This window comes from Argiope bruennichi, chromosome 1 (assembly GCF_947563725.1).
Source record: "Argiope bruennichi chromosome 1, qqArgBrue1.1, whole genome shotgun sequence".
In the NCBI taxonomy this organism is placed as follows: domain Eukaryota; kingdom Metazoa; phylum Arthropoda; class Arachnida; order Araneae; family Araneidae; genus Argiope; species Argiope bruennichi.
Window position 1 is genome coordinate 40,094,087 of NC_079151.1, and position 24,419 is coordinate 40,118,505.

The window sequence follows — 24,419 nt, forward strand, 5'->3', positions numbered from 1 at the left end:
TTCTCAGATTCATCATGAACGGATCGATTCATTAACAATGTTTCATTTTAAATGCATCAAACACTAAGAAAATAAAATGAATCGTTTAAAATAATCGGTCTAAAACAGGTTTAAAAAAACTACTTAAAAAACGATGTACTTAAAACTATAAGCATATATCAAAAAATATATAACTAACATAAATACAATTTAATTACAAAAGCATGCAATTAGCCTAAAAATAATTTAAATCATTGAAAACAGGTTAAAAAAAACTACTTAAAAAACGATGTACTTAAAACTATAAGCATATACAAAAAAATATATAACTAACATAAATACAATTTACTTACAAAAGCATGCAACTAACCTAAGAGTAATTTAAATCGTCCGTTGTTAATGGTTGCCATGCCAACAATCAGAACACAGTGCGCATGCGTGAATTTTCTTCGCCAGCTCCGGTAACGCAAATGCGTGAATTTTTCTACGCCAGTTGGGGTAACGCTATGCAGATTATACATTTTTAATTTCCTTTATTCTGTGTTATTTTAATTCAAAAGTACTTCAGAATGAATCTGAAACATGGATTAATTAACAATGTTTAATTTTAAATGCATAAAACATTAAGAAAATAAACAGAATCGTTTGAAATAATCCGCCGAAAAATCTTAACCCTAGCCTCATTACTGTTGGGAGAAAAAAAGAACTAAAGCCTAAATCATTTGGCGTTGGGGAAAATGGAAGATTATTTTGGCGGAAAAGTTGGCGGTGGGGAAAATGGAAGATTTTTTTGGCGGGAAAGTTAGTTTTTAATTAATAATTAAAATTCTAATTAAAATTTCAAAAAAAGGGACCCCAGGTGCACATTCCCGACCTCTAAGGTATACATGTACTAAATTTGGTAGCTGTATGTCAAATGGCCTGGCCTGTAGAGCGCCAACACACACACACACACACACATTGAGCTTTATTATAAGTATAGATATATATACATATGTGTGTGTGCGCTATATATATATATATATATATATATATATATATATATATATATATATATATATCTGTATCTCTCTCTCATCGTCTGATATCCGACGGACTTTTAAAACGAATGAATTAACTTCGTTTGAAGTCATGTTCAATTTGCAATTATTCAGTTGGCAATTATTATTTTTAAAAATATCTTGAGAAATGTAAGTTATTAAACATGAATAACATAAATTCTTATCCCTACAAACATTTTATTTTTTACCGGGGTTATTTTCATTATAATGCCTAATATTAGTCAATCTTATAATAGATTTATTATTTCTTATATTCGCTTTAAAACTCATTATAATGAATTAAAATCTCTGAAAAATATTATTTATAACAAATAATAAAATATGATGTTCGGTTTATCTATTGAATACATTTACATTCATTATATATGCTTAATACACATTTTGTTTTCAAAACTCATCTTTTAACTACTAAGTAAAAATGCTTTCTCATTAATTTAATAACGGTAATACAATAATAATCAAAAAGTTGTATAAACTTGCAAGACGTAAGCAAAGAAGTAAACAACTGACGAAATTTTCCTTCAGATATTTAAAGTAACTTAATTTACAATTTTCTCTTGATTTTGAGTTTTTGTAATTTATATTCGGTATTGCAAATATATATTTATATAATTTTAAATAAACAATTAATTAATTAATTTCATTATTCAATGGAACGATAATTAAAGCTTGTTATTGAATAAATTCGTATACTATATTATATGTTGTGTTGAAAGAAAAATAAATTTAACTGTACCTTAACTGCTTTTATCCTTCCCTCGCGCATGAAATTGTAGATTTTGGGATCAGAAAATCGCATGCATTTTTGAAACATATTTTTTTTGTCTGAATGAAACCAAAATTTGATACAAATCTATAAATGTAACAATTTACATTAAAACTGTGAATAAAATTTTATTTACTGTTGAATTTTTAATTTATATATTTGCGAGTACATGCGTGCCAATATACAGACAGAAAATTGGCCAATCCTTTGACTGATTAAGCTCAAATTCTGAAATGGATCTACACTTTTAATGATAAATATTTGTCATATTTTATCTATCAAGATTTTCACGTTTTGTTTTTATCAACCAAAACAGATAGAATTTCAATGAATGCAAACAAACTTAAAAGTTTCTAATGAAGTTCCTTATGAAGAATTCTTTAATAAAAATAATTAACCAAAAAGAATTTTTCCATAATAATTTTTTTTGCCCATAGCGTGCCAGTGAACAGCAGATCTGTCTTTTTATAAATTTGCTTTAGGTGATTTTTACAGAAAATTGGACACGGAAAACCGCTGGATCAGAAATCCATTTGAAGAAAGCTATAAAAAGAAAGTGAAATTATAATAGATGTAGAAGACTCATTAATTTAATTATCATTTTACCAGATTCTAAAGAACTTTAAAGGTATTAAGTAACGTTATTAGTCTCGTTTCGGATTTTTTGGCAACAATATCTAACAACTGCCAAACTTATTGTAAGATATTTGATGGCTTTTCTGCGTGAATGTGCTTTCACAATTTTATTTTTTTAAAATATGTGCAAATATAGAAAAAATACTGTATGTAGAAAGTTACTTGTGATTGGAATTGTCAATCCAGATATTGATTATATCGTGAGATATAAAGAATGTAATAAACTCCATTGAGTTTTTAAAATTATGTATCTTGATCATACGTTTTTGAATTTATTTGATTACAATATATTTAAGAATAATAATAAAGTCTTTTTACTTGTATTTACTTATTACTTTTTACTTGTATATTTGTATTCTTTATATTATAAGCTTTACAATTTACTAACACACTCCCGCATGAACACAAACAAAAAAAATTAATTTTAGGCGGAGGAAATCTTAACAAAAAGTTTAGCAGGGGATTTCAAAATCAAAATAAAGCAGATTATATTGAAAAAATTTAATATTAAAGATATGCAACATAATTTATAATTTATATAATTTTGTAAAATAATCTCACCATTTTTTTTTAAACTTCATAAAACTTATATTTATAGCAAAGAAACCATAATTATTGTATTGCTCACTATATGGAATCAATGCGTTAAAACAAAAATGAAGCAAAAAAAAAATTGAAGAAATTATCTAAGATTACCTTATTTCAATCAGATAAGATTTCCCTTTCCAGTCGCCAATATTTTATGAAAAACTAGGCTGAAAAAAGTACTGCTTGAACATCATAAAGCGTAACAAATTATTAGTTTTATGAAGGCATAAATGATAAGCTTCAAATTTCATTTCAATTAGAAATAAAACCAAAACTTGGCTTATTTTTTAAAATATAATTTATATTCCTTCAAGGCATTATTATAATCTTTCCCTTCTTTTATTCTATTCTTCATTTTTTTTCTTTTTTTTGCATAACGCTTTCTCTGTTTCTAATATTGTGCAAATTCAAGAAAACTTTTGCTGTTTATAAATATCATAAACAATGGAAAAGGAAGATAACAGTTCTTCATTTTCTTTTGCACATGAAACGCTTCCTTTAAATATGGGATATGTTCCCAATGCTTTGTTAGAAGTTAGTGCATTTTTTTAAATTTAAAACGATTCCAGAACAATTTACTTTTACTTTAATTTATACTGCTTCTTGTTTAAATTGCAATACATAAATTTTCCATATTTTCTAAGATTTTTCTGACAAAAACATATAGCATGATTTTATTTATGGTCATTATCTATTAACTCAGCAATGATATTTGTAGATTAGCTATTAATTTGCAATTACTTATATTAAAGACTAAATTTAAATCAGATTATTTTCGAATAAGTTGCAAACAAAATGTGTTTTTGGATTATTAAATATTTTAAAATAGAAATTAATTTTTAAATAATAAATTTGTTTCATAAAAAAACTTGAGTGTCTATCATCGTAAAAAATGAATATTAAATCTCATTTGCAATTATCAAGCTCTGTAAATAGAAACTGTGGAAATAGATTTCCAACTGTGAAGATTTTTGTCTAACGATATGATAAGTTGAAAATTTAAAAAGTAGCTACGTTCGATACTATGTAGTATCTCCACGTCTAACTTGGATTAACTATTTTCTTTATTTTCTCTTGGAATATATAAAATAAATTAGATAAGAAAGAATTAGAAGTTAGAAGAAGAAATTTTGTTTTTTGGAAAACAATTTGTCAATGTTTTTGATTTAGTTTATGAATTTCAGAATTTCAATTTAACAAATAGTGAAGTAGAGTTCTTTAAAAAATGCTGGTTAGTTATTATATATTTCGACAGTTTGCTTTGACAATACAATAAAAGGCACAGAAACGCAACAACTGTGTTAATATTAAGCTACATATAGACAGCGGGAAATTCTCAGAATGATTCAATATAGAGTCTTAATGGACTTAATGGAGTTTTGGATTGATGATCATAGAATGGAAACTATAATAACTGGTATTATTAATAATGGTAATTGTATTAGTTCGTAATAGAATCAATAATTCTTTTTATATTCTAATCTTCGCTTGAAATATGTTAATTAGAAAATACAGCAAGTTATTTCTCAGAATGAAAATCAGTAAAAAGATGTAAAAACTTCGAAAGCCTTAAAAAAATGTAATAAGAACTCTATAAGTTGTTGACGAAGAAGAAAAATTTCTGCTTCGAAATCCGCGGATAGAAATGAACCGGGAAATTTTAATTTTCTAGGGTTACAAGAAGTTCCAAATTGTGAATGATCTCCTTAGATTTATACTTAATTTATAGGCTCGAAAAATATTTCAAAATTATTTTTAAAAAAGTTCTTCGAAATTGTTGTTAATGGTAATAATATTTTTTTCCCATCGAAGTTATTGAAAAATAATAACTTTTCTATCGTAAAATTGCATCTGTCGATTCAGAATTATAGAACTGGCTGCATGATATTGACAAGTATTTGTTTGAATAGGTTATTATAATTTAAAACTGAAAATAAAACAGTCGCACTTTCATTTATAAAAAAATTATAGCATTCTTAACATAAGGATTTAATTTTGTTTTAAGCTGCTACTCGCTTCAATACAGATAATGAATTTTAGACAGATTTATTGATATGTTTTAATTAAGAAGAGAAACAAAATTCATAATCCCTTTTCTTTATCTTACTTCTAACATACGAATTCATTCTGTGGTCTCAATATCTGCTTGTCTCGGAATTAAAGAAAAGAATCGTATTTCAACTCGAATTTTATAAAATGCGAATTTAGCAATAAAGCATCTAATGCTAGTTTATTACCATGCATCAGTTTTAAAATTGCTGGTTTCAAAGTGGATGTAAAGCAATTTTCAAACAAATGCAACTCATTTCTACGATTTTTGAAGCTTGTAAAATTTTTTTTTGTATCCTTCTTTTAATATTTCGCTTCGAGTAAGTATTCTTAGTTCTGCGTTCTTGTTTGCATTCAATTTTCAACCTAATGAAAATAAACGCAATGTACTTCATCATATGTTATTTTGTGAGAATGAAGAGATAAAAAATATTGAAAACAATTTAAGGGAATATAATGAAATAATAATAATAATAATAATACAATAATATAATTAATACTTTATGATTAATATTAAAATATAAATAATTAATGTATATGAATAGTAAATATTATTACGGGAAATTTCACAAAAAAACCGCGAAATAAACGTGTATAAAGTGTAGCGGATATATGGTGAAACAGTCCAAGAAACACAATAGCACATAATGACGTTTATTCAGCCCGAAGACACAACACACAGACAACAAAATTCCGTTGAAGCGCAAACAAGAAGTCCATTTATACTGCAGCATAAACTAATAGAATACAAGTAATTAATGGGTCTAAAAAACTGCAACAGAAAAGCTAAACGCTTGGACAGAACTCAGCAGGAAGATTTCATACAACAATTCACGTTTTTCAAATGTCTCTTATCCTTTTGTATTCGTTTCAGCTGAACTCGATTGCCGATAACTACTGACTCGACTATACAATTGGCTACTCAGCAGTTGACATTAATGCTGTCTCAATATTCAACAGCAAGATTCAGCACACAACCCAATATGCGTCTCACGACTGACTAATCGCAACTGACTAAGTTCAACTTGACTGACTCTCTTCAACTGGTCGTGTAGGCCTTTTATAATTTCTCAAGAAGACACAGAAATTTCTAGGAGGACGATATAATTCGCATCCTATTAATCCTACCAACAAAATTCCGATTGATTTTTGAATTTTCTATTTTGCCACAAAGTATGCCGCTAAATCTTCAAATGATCACCGAGTCTGTTGACAAGCTTGGGTCTATCATTCAGCCAGTATCCATCAGAGCTATACAATGGATCTTCCTTACAATGGAAGTAACTGCGTTGAGAAGCAAGATTACAAATTAGTAACAATAAAATTAGAAAAAATCACTCTGTTAACAATATAATTAGAAAAAATCCTTCTCTTAACAATATACTTAAAAGAAAAAAATATTTCTAATAAAATTTTGAGCTTAAAAAAATTAAAGTACAAATAAATATTAGAAACATTCGAAGTAAATAAAAGTTATTGAAATTACCAATACTAAATTTCTAACATATTTTAATCTTTAATGATTTTTAAAAAAATTTCGTCTCTATAATATTTAATTTGTCTTAATTTCCTTATCTTTTCCTTTTCAGTGTTTCATTTTATTTTGAGTATGTAAATATTATTTATTTTCTACTTTTTATTGCATTATTAAAAGTATATTTTGTAATTATATCTATTTTTAGTGTACAACATATTTTATAATTCATTATTATATTCATATTTAATTCATAATATTCATTATATAAATATTATAAATATTAAAATCAATTTACGTTTAATCAATTCCATCATTTTTTTCAAAATTTTTAAATTCTGAAACTAAATTTTTTTTCCATTTTATATCTTCTCAGAACATTCTTAATAAATAATATTAAAAAAGTTATTCATTCAGCAGCAGATGAAATATTCAGTCTGTGACTAATATATCTGTCTGTGACCCTCAGCACAACTTACAATTGCTTTCTAGCCCCTAATATATTTTTGATTAAGATGGAATTAAAAAAAATTAAGTATAAATTGATAATTTAATTTTGATCATATTAAAATACGACCTTTTTTTATCTGGTATACAATATTCAGCAGAATTTCAGAACTTTTGATCATAAGAAGGTGAATGAAAAAGTCGCCACGCACTCTATCTTCTCAAATATCAAACAAATGAAATGAAATTGTTTAAAAATCTATATTTACATATCATCATTCATTGTACATAATATAATGAGGAAATAAAGAATATGTTCTAAGTGTAATATGTAATTAAGGTTGAAAAAAATAATTCATAACTTGAATATTAAAGTAAAGTAGGAAATTAAGTATAATAAAAATGTAATAAAGTTTAAACGAAAAGATTGAGAAAGAGATTAATCAAAATAGAAAGAAATTAATATTGTTACTTAGAACTATAGTATAGAACTCAATGACACACACAAGAGATAGAGCTAAACCAATTTATTAACTGAACTCTGAACTCAGAACACAGTAACTGACAAATCTTCTGCTTTTATACTAGCAGAGAAAGTTCCGGAATACTCTTCTGGAGACAGTAAAAAAAAGTCCAGGACACTTGCCTGGTAAACTAAAGAAATGTCCAGTATCTTCTGGAACATGAAATAAAGGAAAACATAAAATCAAGGAATTCAGAATTTACATGTACTATTAATCGCATTGTCTCTAGCGGGATTCGAACCCACGTCTCTTGATCATGAGACCAGTGTTATGACCATTCGCCCATGGAGATTCGATTGTCTTTCTTCAATGCAGAAATATTCATTCTCTTTTTTAATAGACTTGAGCCTTGATTTTAGCCAGCACCAAAAAAATAATTATTTTATGTTCCTTACCTCTATGAAAATACATATTTAAGAGAATATTTTAATATAACAGATCAAAACTAAAATGAAATGAAACGAAACATTTTATAATTATTAAGACAGAAAAGACTATAATTAAAATTTATAAAATAAAATTGTAATAAATAAATTTTTAAAGCAAAATTTTAATAAACACCTCTTTAATATTTTTAATAATTCATGAAAGGTAAAGCACAATAAATCATGCTAAGAGTTAATACAAAAATTTATATTATAATACAAGAAATTATGCATAGTGTTATTTTCGATTTATGTTAATTAAAAAAAGAGGAATAGTCTTTTCTAAGCAAGAACGTGTAATTAAATATTTTTAATCGCTGTGATCAAAAATGCATATTAATTACGATGAATGAAGGAACTGAAAGATTTTTGTTAATTTTAAATAAAGTTTTTAAAGACAATTCTCGAAAATGTTTCTAGAATTCAGCAAATAATTATTAAGAAAAATTCAACAAAGAATAACCACCCTCTTCTATTAAAATTAGAAGATAAAAATATTTTTTTTTGGTTAAATTCTTGAAGAAGATAAAAGAACTGGTTACAATCAAAAATCTAATTTTTTTTCCTTAGAATCTTGATTTTCTCAGCGGCTTACAACTTTAATAGTACATATCCACATTCAATTCAAATCTCATGCTTTTAGAAATCCTTCATTTTGTTTTATGGATTCAAAGAAATTTCTCTCAGTTTGTAGAAAAACACATTTGAAATTCATTATTTCTAGATGTTTCATCCCAGAGGTCTACTTTTTTTTAGTTTCTTATTATAGTTCCTATTTTCAGGAGAAGTACACTTTGAAGAATTATTTCCGACGAAACAATTAATTAAAATGAAAGTAAGTCAGTGGAATAGTTGAGAAGGCAAGAAAAAAAATTGGCACTTCTTGACTTTTTTTTTTGCTTACCAATCTGTTTTATCTCATATTCTTGAGTATCGCTGGAGGAGAACAATTTCGCTGAAATTGAAATGCCTGGAAACTTTTTTTCCCTCTTCTTTCTACATTATTCCAACCTTTTCTAAGATGTTTGTCCTTCTGTCTTTCTTTAAGTGTTCCACAAAGAAAATTTCTGAGAGTAGTTTCTATCATTTATCTTGAGTGGAATTGTGGTAACATGAAATTAATCAATTTTTAAATTTGGATGTTATGCTTAATAATTCAGTGATTTTAATGGGACTATATTTGTTTTTGACTTTTCCCAAACTGAAACAAGCATGTTTCTATATAAAATTGATACAGAAAACAAATTCTGTCAAAATAAATGCAATTTTAAGTCTGATGATTATATTTTCTGATAGATAATATTTACAAATGATTATGTGCTTGAGAAAATATTTAGAAGTTCTTTACTCACTTTTTTCATGCCTTTATATAATTAATTTTTTTACTTTGTAGAAAGGGAAATTTTATAAACGATTTCCTGTTCCTTTCCTGGTTTATTTAGATTCTAAAATTTAATACTTTTTTTTTACTCCCATTGATAATATTTTATTTTAAAATTTTTATGATTTTATAATTTACTAATGAATGAATTATAATTAGCATGATCATTTTGCAATAAATTGGGAATTTGCGAAAAAAAGTGTGAGATCTCGAGAAATGCATTTAAATACTTATGATTGGTACTGGTAAATTCAAAATGACTAAATTTTAAAATTATTACTTGTAAAAGAATTAAAATTCCCCTATATACTTATTTTTCTTTTGAAACTTCTGAATTCCTTTCAGTATATAGACAAAAGTTTTATTTGTCAAAAAATTATTAGCAATATTGTGTAAAGTCATCCGTTTTAGAAGGTTCCAAATATTTGTGCATGATTTATAAATTTAGGTAAGTGCCTGGAATCTTTTGAATATATTTAATTTCGAATATTCTTTCGAATATATTTCCTTCTATCTTTGGAGTTCCGAGTGCGACTCTTTTTATTTTCTCATTTCCTTACTGTTTAGAATGAATAAAAATGTACTTTAAAATTTATTTTTCTATACGACATATTTATAATTCTAAGATATAAAATACTAAATCGTTACCAGGAAAAAAAAGATTTCAGTTTCTGGTAATGAAAGGTATGGCAATTAATGGTAATTTTATTTTTAAATTGCTCCCAGTTGCTTATAAGAGTATTTAAATATATCTTTCATACAGAAACTTATATCTGATCAGGTAATTTGCACTTACAAATTTGAAACATATTTAAATATGCATTTATGAACTGTATGGAAACTGTATGAAATTATTTGGTTATCTAAAAACTGAATCCCACATTATAGAAAATTTAAGAAATAAAATAGGTTGCATATTGAGGTCTTTTAAATGTGAAATATGAAAGAAACGTTTATAATTTTATTCATTTTATTTAAATATGTTATTGAAAAACATTTTAAATTGCTTAAGTGATAAACATATTTAAATTTTAAAAGATAAGTAACTTTAATTTTAAAAAAAGAAATAAATAAAAAACAGTTTAAAATTTTTTTTGTACAAAGAGCTTTTCTGTATAAGCCTAACATTTTAATGTAATTTTTCTTTTCTTTATAATGAAACAAAAATCAAAACTAAGGCTCAACGAAATAAGTTCAACTCTTAACAATTAAATTGCTTCATAAAGAAAACAGCGAAGTGAATTATAGTTCAAAATGAGTTTTTGAAAAACAGAATAAATTAAAAAAAGAACAAAGATATAGTCTTACAAATTGGAATTAAAAATGAGTTTAATAACACCGAATACAAATAATGGAATTATTGCAGAATAGCTGTTACTCATTCTTTTAACATAATACAAAATGGCTCCTTTTAATAAAATTTGTTCTTTTAAATACATTTTTCCGATCATAATAACTTTCTTCTGTAGAATCGAGATTAAAAGAAAGTGTACTGGTTTTCAGATACCATTAATCCTTATTTTCAATTTCATCGTTTCGCAGTTTTCCAATACTTCATTAAAGACTTAAAAGTTGTGATAGTTAGAACCGTTATCTCGGTGATGAGTTTTGAGATGAACATCCATTAGAATAATCATTCGAAGTTTTTGCCGTATTTCATTTTCTTCGATTTTAAGTTTTCCTTTTGAGAAATAAATCCAATTACTCGTAAAAATTCCTTACGAAAATCTGATTCTAGATAATTAATTATATTAGGACCGTCTTTCCATCTCAGAAAAGAGGTTTTTCTGCTATTACCTTTTTTTCTTTAATACTTGATAGAAAAATTCTAGGCGTGTTTAAATAAGCGAAATGGTGCAATATCCGTAGTTGATTCTAATGCTAATGCTAATGACTCTTGATGCTTATGTAGATAATAAAATTATCTTGCTTTTGCATTCAATTTTGGTAGCAAAAGAATACTTTTATATCATTAATTTAAATTTAAAATATCAAAATACCTACCGTTTTTTGTAGGTTCATTATAATAATTTATAATGCAATAAATTAATTTAAAACTACGTTTTTTAAATTTCATTTTTATTCTTTTTCTGTTTTTTAATTTTTAACATCATTAGAAATAGTGTGGGATCTCAAAAAATGAATTTTTCTCAAATTCCCTGAATATTGGTGTATTAAAATATTATATAGCCATAAAAATATATAATTATATAAAATTTGATATCCATGCCAACAGAGAGTGAAAAATAGTTACGAAATTCCATTTTTATATATATGAAAAAAATCTTAAATCAAATTTAAGAATGTTTAAAAAATGATATAGAATAGATCAGTACAACATATGTATTTCAGCGGTAACTGTGGAGAGTAGGACTCAGCCCCTGAATCTCACAAATTCTATTATTGGAAGTTTAGAATTATAAAATATCAATATTTTAATATATTATTGAATGAGAAATAACACGAATTGCATTACGATCACTTGTGAATCCGTTGATTAATTTTTTATGTTGATAAATTATCTATATGATACAATAATATATCAGTCTTATTTAATTTATTTGGTTATCTGTGAAAGACTAATAAATTGCTCAATAAATAATAGGAACTCTTTTAGAATTTTCTTTTTTTTTTTTAAATTGAAAGTTTATTTCATTTTACTCATGAATATTATATAGCTTATGTTTTGATTTTTCTGAATTTATGTCGAATTTTATCTCTTTTTTTGCTGAAATATATTTGTGACAAAAAATAATTTTGAAAATATAAATAAAATATAAAGCTTTCAAATATTTTGAAAGATAATGTTTTTGTAAGTTTAGAAAGATAATATAAATTTCTTTTTAAAAATGCAGAATTCAATACTAAGTTAGAAGTTTGAATTGAAAGTTTTTAAACATTTATAAAAGTAACTGTTTAAAATATGAATTATAATAGAATGTAAAAGAAAAACTTTAATTTTTTAAATAGAATATGAAAATAACTATAATAGAATCCAAAAAAGATATCAAACATTATGCCATAATAAGAAATTTTCTTCATATTTTTGCCTTTATATTATGAAATCTAGATATGATTTGATGCAAGTATTCATTGGTGCAAAGATTGGAAACAGATTAGTCAAACTTTTAAGTTGCATAAAGGGAGCCCTATTTTATACTTTGATTATAATGTTTCAATCCTTATAACTGAAAGGCAATTACAATATTCAAACAATATCTTTAAAAAAATCAGCTCATGTAACTGTGCACTACTTTAAAATGAAATTTTAATAATTTTGTCATATCTAGATAGTGTTATTGAATTTTGAATATTATACTCCGAATAATCTTTACTTTGCCTCAGAAGACAGAATTCATTTCAGTTTCCAATAAAATGTCATACATGATTTGTCATTAAAAATTAAAATGAAATAAACTGAAGAACATTTTACCGTAACAGATTAGCATAAAAGAATTGGATTCGCTTGCAATTTTAAATGCAATAAATGATTTTTTACTTTTTTTTCTTAGGATAAAAGAAGAGTTATAATTTTCCGATTGAAGTTTTATGTATTTTCAATAATAGAAAGAAACTTAATAAACAACAGTATACATAATTAATTACCGATTATTTTGTAATATTAAAAATGATAAAATTTATTTTAATTTTTGATATCAATTTCCGGTTTGTAGAGGAAAAATTATTGGTTTAGGATTTAAAATAGTCTGAAGATTATACAATTGCGTAGAATTTTCTCATTTTCTTGAATTTACAAACTGATATAAAAATATTAATGTAACATATGAGTAGATTACATTACATTAAAAATTAAAGTAACGTATAGTAGTAACGAAAAAAGCGAATAAAACGCATTTCCTCCACATTCATTCAAGGTTATCTATATTTAAGAGAAATCAGATATCATGGAAATATCAAGCCCATATGGAATTTAATGTTTTTAGAGGCATGCATTTTTCGACTCTAGGTTCAAGATTTATAGTTTTAAGTTGATAAAGCCTTAATTATGCATACAATGCTTGGAATTCATTTAAATCAGTTTCTCTATCTTTATATTAGGAAGTATTTAAGGAAGTATTAAAAATAATCTTCGTTCATATTATTTATTTAAAAGCAGAAGAATATTTTTAGAGAAGGATGCAGTTCATAACGAACGTCAGTTGTTCGAAATTTAATTCAATAAATAACTAGTACGAATGGTCTACCTGAAATTTTCCTACATTCTATTTAAAAATGATATTTTGTCCCTTCTTCCTGTATAACAGGTGGGATTCAAAGGCAAGAAAAAATGGTAATTCAGATTTTCCTTTTTAGTTCAATATATGAGCGTTTTGTGCTTCGTAATATAATAAAGAAAAATAAATAATCATTTAGAAAGTTCAATTTTCAATTGGCAAAAAGCAAAATTTGCTGCAAACATATAATTTTAATAGCATGATCGTGTACCAAAGTCCATTTATTGAAGTTGATGTGTTTTTGGGTTATTGTATTTGAATGCATTCGAATGCACAGACTGACAGACGGTTAAACTGTTGACTTATTGGGTTTAAAATTTTTGATTCTATACTTTAAATGTAAAAATTGTGAATTAAATTTTATCAGTCTAATTGTTTGCGTTTTGTAGTTATTGTTTTTAATTGCACTCGAGCAAACTGACAGTAAAACTTCCTTTAAATGAATTTTGTATAAAATTTGAGAGAAATATATATGTTTAATATTAAAACAACATACTGAATTTCAGCTATCTAGTCCGAAGCTTTACTCGATTATCTTGTTAACATACAGATACATAATTCTAAATATATGTTTTCCAGACACTGGGAAGTTTAAAACGTGTAAATCCGTCATAATCTTGAGTTAGAATTTTTCGACGATTACAATAATTTCTCGATACTTCGCATACGAAAAAGTAAAAATTGACAAAATGGAGCTTGTGATTGAGGCTTGGCTTTCCTAATTATTTGAAATATAGAGACTGGATAAACATTTTATATTTTTGACATCAAAATAAAAAAAAATGAACTGATTATAATTACATAAAATGCACTGGTAAAGTTACTTTCAAACGTGTGAGATTTTTTTTGGAGATAAAATAATGTTTTCTTTTGAAATATACTTTTGACATGAGGAAGTAAAAATGATAAATAAATTTTGTAGTTTTGAATTGTGTTTTAATAAATATAAAATTGAATGTTTATTTCTATCTAAGCTTATCAAAATATATATACTAATTAATTAGTTACTAGCTCACATTTTGTTTCCTATCGCTGTTGTTAAAATTTTTGGTGCTCATGGCAAGACGAAATATAAATAAGCTCGATAATGGATAATGATGGTTTACTCTGCAAGATAACATGAAACACAAGGTGCAAAACCGAAGCGTACCCAGATATAGCACTTGTAGAAATTAATAGCGTACAAGCAAACAGCAAAGCCATTATTAAATAACAGTATCGGTACAATAGCTCAGCAGCATTTCAAGGCGATAATTAATTCTTCGTCTGATTACTGTACTTTAATATAGTATTCCAACATCACATGGAGATTATGGGATAGATTAGAAAAATCATTTTCTAATAGAGATACCACTATCATTCTATAATTTTATCAAACCTTTATTTGTATTGCCAAAGTGTAAAAATTTGTCACCAAGTGCCGCTAGAATTGTGGAATCATTGATTTGCATTTATTCAACATTCATTAAAAATATTTGTAAACTTCATTTTTACAGTAATTATACAAAAATTACTAGAAAGTAAAATTACAAATTTGTAACACTGCTTACATTTTTAATAAATTATATTAATAAGCAACTCAATAAATAATATACACAATATTAATAAACAACTCAATATCACTAATAAACAACTCAATGAAATATTTTAAGAAATGAATGGGTGATTAGAGTAAGTATATTTTGGGAATGCAGGGAAAAATTCTTTACATTTTTATAACTACCAAATTCAAAGAAATGAATAGAAAGAAATAGAATTATCAGAGGCCGTTCTGCTTACAAGAATGGTTCGAAGAATATATTTTAGGATTTAAAGATTTGGAGGTCCTATTTAATTCTAATTGTACGACGAGGAAATGAGATAAAATGGTTTCCTTTGTAGAAAATTTGTATACTTCAATCAATTTGTATACTCCAGTTTCAGAGTCAAACAAAGCAAATGAAAAAAATCAGTAAGAAAAGTATAAGACGTTGTTTGCATTTTTTCAAGAATAAGGATATGACAAATGAAACATGGCAAAAAAGAGAGGCACTGTTTTTCCAAAGCCCAGATTTAATTCACATTTTTATTTAGTTTAAAAGCAAATGTAAATGTAAATATCATATTTGGTTGATCTTCTTCATTTAATCGTTATATAGGCAGAAAATTTTAAATATTTTCATAAATTATATACAAATTATTGTAATAATACAACAGTTTATACAACCACATTTATGTCTCAGCACTAATTCGATTCTGTCATAAAATATATCATCAATTATTTTTCTTTCGGAATGAAAGTTTACACTTAATAACAAAATAAACATTTACATTAACAAAATTTGGTTTGATCCTGCCAGTAACTTTTGCACAAAAAGCACAAAAAGCACCTATACACTTTCTGACAAATTCTGGATTATTTTAAATTAGAAAAGATAAATGAATAAGCAAAATGTACTTTTCCTAATAATTTAAAAAAAAGATCTCAACGCTTATTATACTTAGTTTTTATATGTATTATAGAGAAATTCATCATCATTGACGCTTTCATTCTGTTTCTTCTGTGAAATAGAATATCCAGAGGACAGAAAATGAGTCTCAGAAGAAACATAAAGTCAAACAAGAAAAACGACGAGGAATGAAATTTTTGCCCCATCGTCTGTTTTTCTGACCTACTTTCGCATTAACTAATTAATTTCTTTGAAATATCTTCTCAAAGCTGTACTCTCCTGGCAGAGGAAAACATAATGAAAATTTAAAGCAGCGTATGGACAGTTTAAAGTTACTCTGGTGTAAGTCATATTTGTTTTATTTTCCCAAGTAATAACGTAATGTAATTTTACAATAAATTCGGGAACAAAAGTATTTATATATTATTTTAGGAGGGTGGTATTATTAAAATCAATTGAACTTTTACTATGGTTACGAGTATTAACTAAACATTTATTTTTGAAAATGGGATAAAACGATTTATTGTACTGTAGCTTTTATTTAACCATTTAAGCTTACAGAAAAAAGATTTTTGAGAAAAACTATTTTCCAGGTATTAAAATAACCTAAAAGATGTAGCCATGATTTCGGAACAAACATTTTGTAATTTTATTATTTTAGTTTAGTCGGGATTTCTTAATGCAGATTTAACAATGATATTGAGTTTAATTGAATTTGTACTCTGGTAACAATTTTCAGCTTAACATTCTTTTTGAGAAAGTGCCAAAATGACTTAGAGCAATGTGGACTTAATCCATCCATTAAAGCTTCCCAAATAAAATTTCTGAGAAAAACTCATCTTTAAATGCCCTTTTTTATAATCATGATAAAATATATGTAATTCTTATATGTGCCTTATCATTTAAAATGAAAGTATATCATGAAAAAATTTGTTACCTATCATTTAAACTGATAAAATGTGAATAAAAAATAAGAGAATATATTGAAATTAGATAACTAATAATCCGCTTACCATTTTCAGGACCGGTGACACCATCGTGATGGCTCTGACAAACCGACCATTATTTGCCAGTGATATCTACGTAGTGTCATTGATAAGTCACCATTATATGACACATATATTGTTCAAGAAACACATTTGATGCATAGATCTTGCAATGCTCCATCACATTAATGGGAATATCATTTTAAGAAGAAATTTAAAAACATGCACAGTTTTATTAAGGTGGGATTATTTTATTTTAAAGAGAATTTTAATGTAAGTGTTGTTAGAAATCTGTAACTGATTCCGTTAGCAGCTACAGGAATCAGTGAGCAGCTACCGGAATCAGTTAGCTTCATGGTTAGGACGGGGATTTCACAGATAATTTTATTGCTTCTAAATGGATGCTAGATCAATGATCCGCGCCTTGACGACAAATTTAACGACCCTTTGACGATTTTTGTGAGAAGAGAATGTCCAATAATGCTGAAATTTTGGAGATATTTAATCCATCTCTTAAGATATTTATTGAAAAATACGACATCTTTCTATAAACTCCATTGTACAAGCCTGGGGACTCTAAAAACCCTTTGAGATAGAGCTGAGGCAATTATTTATCGAATGAATTCTCTGTTTGGAATGTTGATCTCCAGTGAGTTCTCTCTGAAAGCTTCGCTTTGTTCCGGTAGTTTACTAAAGATTTCTTGTTTGATTCGTTTATGTTTTATTACCTCTGTTTCTGGTGGAAAAAAGAATCCTTATCCGTTATTGAACATGCTGGTCTTTTCAGTTCATACCCACTGGATGGGCTTACATCTCATTAGTGTTAAAAGTAAGATTTTGCAGTATATGGTGTTGAAGATCAGATACACTGTTGAAGGCAGATACACTGCAGGGAATGCCGAACCGATTACTTAAAACAATGGAAGAAAATTTAAAGAAGCAACAGAAACTAGTAAAAAAGGAAATATTTGAAGATTTACACTCTTGGGAACAAAATAAAAATGGAGGTTGTATACGAAAAACTGGAAGATGGTTGCGAAGAAATGATGAATATTATCCGAACTGGCATTGAAAGGATGAGTGCCCAAATCAAATTAAAATGCGTGTTGGCAGATGTATAGGAAGAATGGAAAAAGTCTAAAACTGTATGAAAACATTCAAAGTGCGAAAGAAAGTATTGACTTACTTACTATTGACTGAAATTCTGTTTGAATTTCTTACAGTGGACAAATGCATTCCATTTCTTTGCATGCATTTGATGAATTTGAAAAAATTTCTGTTTTATAAATTTGCTTAAAAGCCTATTTTATTATATTGTACAAATAAAAGAAACTTTCAAACTGAAAAATTATCAGTTAGAATCGTTATATCTATTATTCAAATATTTATATACCAAATATTTAAATGAAATAGATACCAATGTAGAGATTTTGATAATAATAAAAATGAAAAGCTAATAATTCTATTAATTTTTTTTTATTTTTAAGATTTTATCTCTATTCGGTCACAATGAAATTAGCACTTCTTGTAATGGTATTAGTTAAAAACATTTTTTTAATTACTTATTGAAGGTGAAATTTTTAATTTTTAAATATATTGATGTTTAATAACAGAATGCTTTTTAAAAATATTTTCATTAATTCATATTTAATTTACCTATATGTATTTGATTTTGAAGTTGAAAACTTTTGGCTGAAATTTTCAATTCTGTCACAAGTCATCATTAGCAGTATTAGTCTCTTCTCAAATACACTTTGAGCAATATTTCCTCTCCTTCTAAGAAGATATTTTAAGTCTTTACATATTTCATGTCATTCTTCATATTTATCTTTATTGAAAAGAGGAACTAATTACTTGTCTTTAGCCATCTTTTAGAAAAATAAACATAAATTTTGAGAAACCTTTTCCTTATTATTGTTTCTATTTTTCACATGTTTCTTGATATTTTATGTCAAAGAAATAATTTTTACTTCAAGAATCTTAAGATTAATTTATTATGAGATTTGTTCTGCACTTGAAGAGATCTTAAAGCTATCAAGGTACATTCCAACTAAAGTTCTAGCTGTTCTTAGTTTATTAAAAATTAATTACTTAAGAGCTTAATTTTTTGGTTTGCAGACAGACTTCTTGAAATCTTCTTAAATTTTTATTTAATAATAGTTTGTTTAAAATTTCAAAACCATAAAATTATGTTACAAGTTATGTAAAATTAATTAAGTAAACTAATTACATAGATGTCCTCAGGATATTAGATGTATTTGATATAGATAATAATTTTCTAGTTAAAATTAATTAATAAATTAACCAATATAAAGCACCGAGTATATGAAAGTGAAACAACTTTTTTTTTCAGACATAGCATGAAAATCAAAAGTAATTTCTAGCAGCATGACATTTAGATAACAAAAACTAATATGATATTAAGCAGATAGCAAAATAAATCACTTAAAAAATCTCTCTCTTTGTCACTGTACTGATGTATCGAGTGTTTTGAGTTTAAATTCGTCTTTAAGATTATTATTAGGGAATACACAAATGTAAGAGATAAAGGATACTGTATAAAAATTTGTTTTAAAAATTCATGGCGTTTCTTTAAGCGCGAGTTTCAAGAACATTATATTTTTCACATCGATTTCTTGGATCACATGACCTCTCTTTTTCAAAGAGCAATGTCTTAGTCTTTACAGTTTTAAGGAAAAAATAAATAAATAAAATTCACTTTTTTTCAATTTTCAGATATTTATCAAATTTCCGTGATTACGTTTTATTTAAAGGAAATTTTTCTTTTACAATATGCAGATACATGATGGAAAGCTTTTATAGAAATTTATGTATGAATAATGTTTGCTAAATTGAATTTATTACTTATTATCTATTTGAAAACAAAAACTGAAACATTCTTATTTGCAATAAATAAATGAAATTAAAAATAAATAGAAAAATATTTAAAAAATAAATAAATGTGTGTATTACGAAAAATAGAATCTGCCAAAGTCAAAGAATTTTGATTTCATTTCATGTTTTTTCATGTTATAAACTTGGTTAAATAATTTATTTAAGATATGGTAATAGAGATGAAGATAGAAATAAATATGTCAGAAAATTTCTCCGATTTTCTATCATCTCGATTTCTAATAATCTTAGATTAGATAAACAACTTGAATTTTATGATGTATCACTTCTGGCTGTGTTAGATATGAAATAAAGGCAGAATCAATTGCTAATCTTCACACTGATTGCATATTTACTTAGATCACATCAGGTTCAATCCTACCTTAATTTTCAAAATGATCATTTTTACTATTAATATATACATTAAACTTACTACATGTACCGCTATTTTTATGTTTAAAAAATTTGTTTATGATAGTCAGAAGCGCTATCATTTTTGGAGTACAATGTTTCTGAAAATTTGAATGCCTTGTTTGTATGACACATTTTTATAATTTTAAATTGAGCCTTTCACCTTCGGATACAGTTGAGCTGGTTAAGCTTTAAAGATAATTTTAGGAGTCACTGCATATATTATTAAATCTCATAATAGAAATTTTCAGAAAATTCCGATAAAGTAAACTGAACATCAAATTAGCGAAATAACACAAAATAATAATTATTTTAAGCGCAAATTCTTTTGCAAGCATTATTGCTTCTGTTATTTAAGATTGTTTATATTACCTATGGACATTATTAACAAAACGTGGACAAAAGTGAAATAATATAGAGCGAATCTAGCATTTTTATAGAAACTATCTTGCGATCTTTATGAAATATTTGCTTTTGTCAAATAATCCTTGGAATGTTCTGAATACACAAATAAGTACACGAAAACAAAATATGTACGATATTTTGGACGTCTTTATTCCGACTGACTGAAACCAAAAATACGGGATAGATTTATAGCTGTAATCCCAAGATCACATATCAAATTTCATTCATTTAAACCCTTGCGGTTTTGAGTTACTATATTTATATGCATGAGAAAGTATAGATGATCAAACTTTTGACAGATTTGGTGCAATATTTTACATGCCTCTGCCTTTCAGATGCATATCTTGAGTATCAAATTATATCTATGTAGCTTCTATCTAGCTGTCGTACTGATTCTAACAATCTAGTTATTTTTCGAGCTCAAATAGTCTGAAACACAGAGATTTCTTAAATTCTCCAGGTAGTGTTTTGAAGGTAACAATGCGTTAACTTTCTCAACATTGTAGAAGACAAAATAATAAACATCCTTGAAAATATGATGCAATAAAGCAAAATAATAGAAAGTAAAATTCCCATTTTCCTTGCTTAAAAAACATTTTGTTGCAAAGCAAGCGTCTCGTTAATCAAAATAAAACATTAAAAAAAAAAAAAAAAAAACTTAACGCATAAAAAATGCAAATGTAAACTTTAAAAAAAATATGAAGCTGTTGAAAGTATTTCATTTCATAAAATTACAATAGCTCGCTTCATTTAAATTAAAACAGTAAATTAAACGAATTAAAACTCTTCTAAAATCCTGCAATTAGAATAAATATAAAGAAGATATTCAAGTCTTTTCTTAAACAAATGACATAAATCTAGCTTTTATATTAATTTGGAAGCGTTTTTTTGACTTAAGAATTTAATTTAGATCCCTTCTTAAAGCTTTAATTAAAAAACTTGCCTTCATTTTCATAATTAAATTCAAACCACTGAGTTTTTCTAAATGTAAATTTAGAATGACATTTTACTTTTTTATGTGTTTGAAGAGAATTACTACGAAGAAAAAAATAACAATTAAAACGACGCGCAATAAGTTTAATTCTTAACCAACGTAGCTAAGTAAATCAAACTTGAAATATGTTTTAAAGCAAAGAATTTGCTACTAAGATATAATTGAGGAAATAAATGATAAAAATTGATTGAAAAACATTGGATACAAATGATTGCCTTAATGTACAAAAATTTCATTTCACTTTCTTAATGTATCAACGATTTGTCCTGTTTTTGAGTTCAATTTATTTAAAACTTTTTGACAGAATATATTCAAAAGGAAAGAAAGCAGAGTTACCGAAACTCATTAATTCTGGCTACAACTTTTACAGTTTTCCAATAATTCATTAATGACTTAACTTCTTATGCAGAGAAATGTAATAACTTTTAATGAATGTTTCTACGAACGTTGTTTTGAATTTTATCGACAATATTTTAATGTGTATGTATGTATTTATTTAAAATTCAAATTTTCTGTTGAGATATGTAATGAAATTTTGGCAAGAATCCGTTCCAAAAGGAATTAAATTTTGATAATTATTTGAAGCCTCTCGTTTTCCCATACTAAGAATATCATTAGAGAGAGTTTTTTATGAAGAAGATATAATAAATATACTAAAATATAATACTTTTTGTGTTTGACTTCATCGCCTATTAAAGTAAATAAAAGGTGCTTTTCTCACTTTCTAGTATACGAAGCACACAAAACAAAAATACTATAATCGACAAAAAAATTTTAATTTGAGATTTTATTTAATCTCTACATTTCCGACATCCCTGCGTCTAACTTTGGAACTAAGCATGTCTGTTAACAAGATAACCCAAACACGCTTTGAGCTAGATGGATAAGATCTGGCACATAATTATCACATTGAACGAAATCCATTCAGAGAAACTCTTTTTGTCTGGTTTTCCAAATAAACATGATAACAGCAATATTAAGAGAGTTTGATTGATAAATTTTGGTATATATATATATATATATATATATATATATATATATATATATATACCTTCATTTACATGCTGACTGACAGTTCCATCATCAATGTCTGATTCTGCACACAGTTTTGAACAGATTTCAACGTCGCCTATTAAAATTCATTCATTTAGCTTGAGGGAATCTGGAATTTTCGTGTTCATATTCACGCAAATAAACCCCAACCCACACATTTCATTCAAAATTTGAGATTTTATTATTCTAATGATGAAATCTGTTTGTAATATTTCATCGGAATACTCATTGCGTTTACCTTATACACATAACAATAGATAATATGACTGATTTTGACAAAAAATTGAGATCTATCTATAATTTACGCCAAGCTCCATTATATATTAGATACCAACATTCCCCCTAGATGGTTGTATTTTTATGTTTACTTGTAAGTTTTAGATGAATAAGGTAAAAAAAAAAAAGAAAAAAACACCATTAGTATAATAGGTTTACACGGCGATTTCCAGCTTATGCCAAGATAATCAAACTCCATTTTATATAAGATGCCATGATGGTTCTATTCCAGGATTTACTTGGCGATTTTCAGATTACACCAACTCTGAATTGCCAGTCGCGAATTTGGTGACAATTTTCAATTTTTAGTGATTTATTGCTGAGACAGGAAAATAAACATGTACAGTAAAATGTTTCTAGTACATGGAAAGATTGATAAATTAGAATAAATATAATCTTCACAGGCGTTAAATCTTTTGCATTCGGTAATCACCAGACTAACAAATTCGAATCTCATTCATCAGGTCTCTAAAATAAAACTGAACGCACCTACTGCACATAGAAGTCATTATGAACACTGGCAAATCGTGTCGTTTCGACAGCTTCGGCGATCATTTATCATAGAAAAATGAGAGAAAATATAGGATATTAAGGAAGGGAGCAAAATCGAATTTTGAAACCCAACGGAAGCGTAAATGATCTGCGGTCTCCGTTAAAGTCACGCAATCGATGGTTCTAAAAAAATCGTTTTCACTCTGTTGCATTAAACGTTGCAAAGTACATCAGTTAGGGAAAAGGTAGATATAGAATTACGAAAGATAACTCATTATTTTCGAGTGATGCGGATTTAAATTTCTCTTCTGCGTATTATCTTACAAATATCCAGAATCTTGAAGCGTTTAGGATCAAAAGAAATTTTTAGCCCTTCAGATGTATTTGATTTTTTATAAAGGAGAGGTAAAAGATCGATAATTATCACTTTATTATTGAAATTAATCAGTTTCGATGATAAATATACACTATGCGTATCATGTTGTATTGATCATTTTATATTCAGGTTTAATAAAGTATTTCATATGTTTCTGTTTTTCACAGACAATAATGATCGCTAATATTGTAAAAGTTTTCTTTTCACTTTTCACTTTTTTTTGTGTACGAAGTACAAAGAAAATATTGTAATCGTCCAAAAAATTGGAATTCGAAATTTTGTTGAATATTCTCGTTTCAGACCTTCAAGAGTCCAAAAAAACACATTTTTGGAATTATGTCTGTCTGCCAATTTGTCTGTCAATCTGTGAACACGATAACTCAAAAAAAGCTTAGGGCTAGACAGATGAAATGCGGCACATGAACTTGAAATCAAGTTTATAGATTTTTATAAAATTGTGAGTGAAATATATACAGAAGAAATTTGTCTGTGTGATGTATAAGTACAAATGAACTCTATAACCAAAAAAAAAAAATGTAA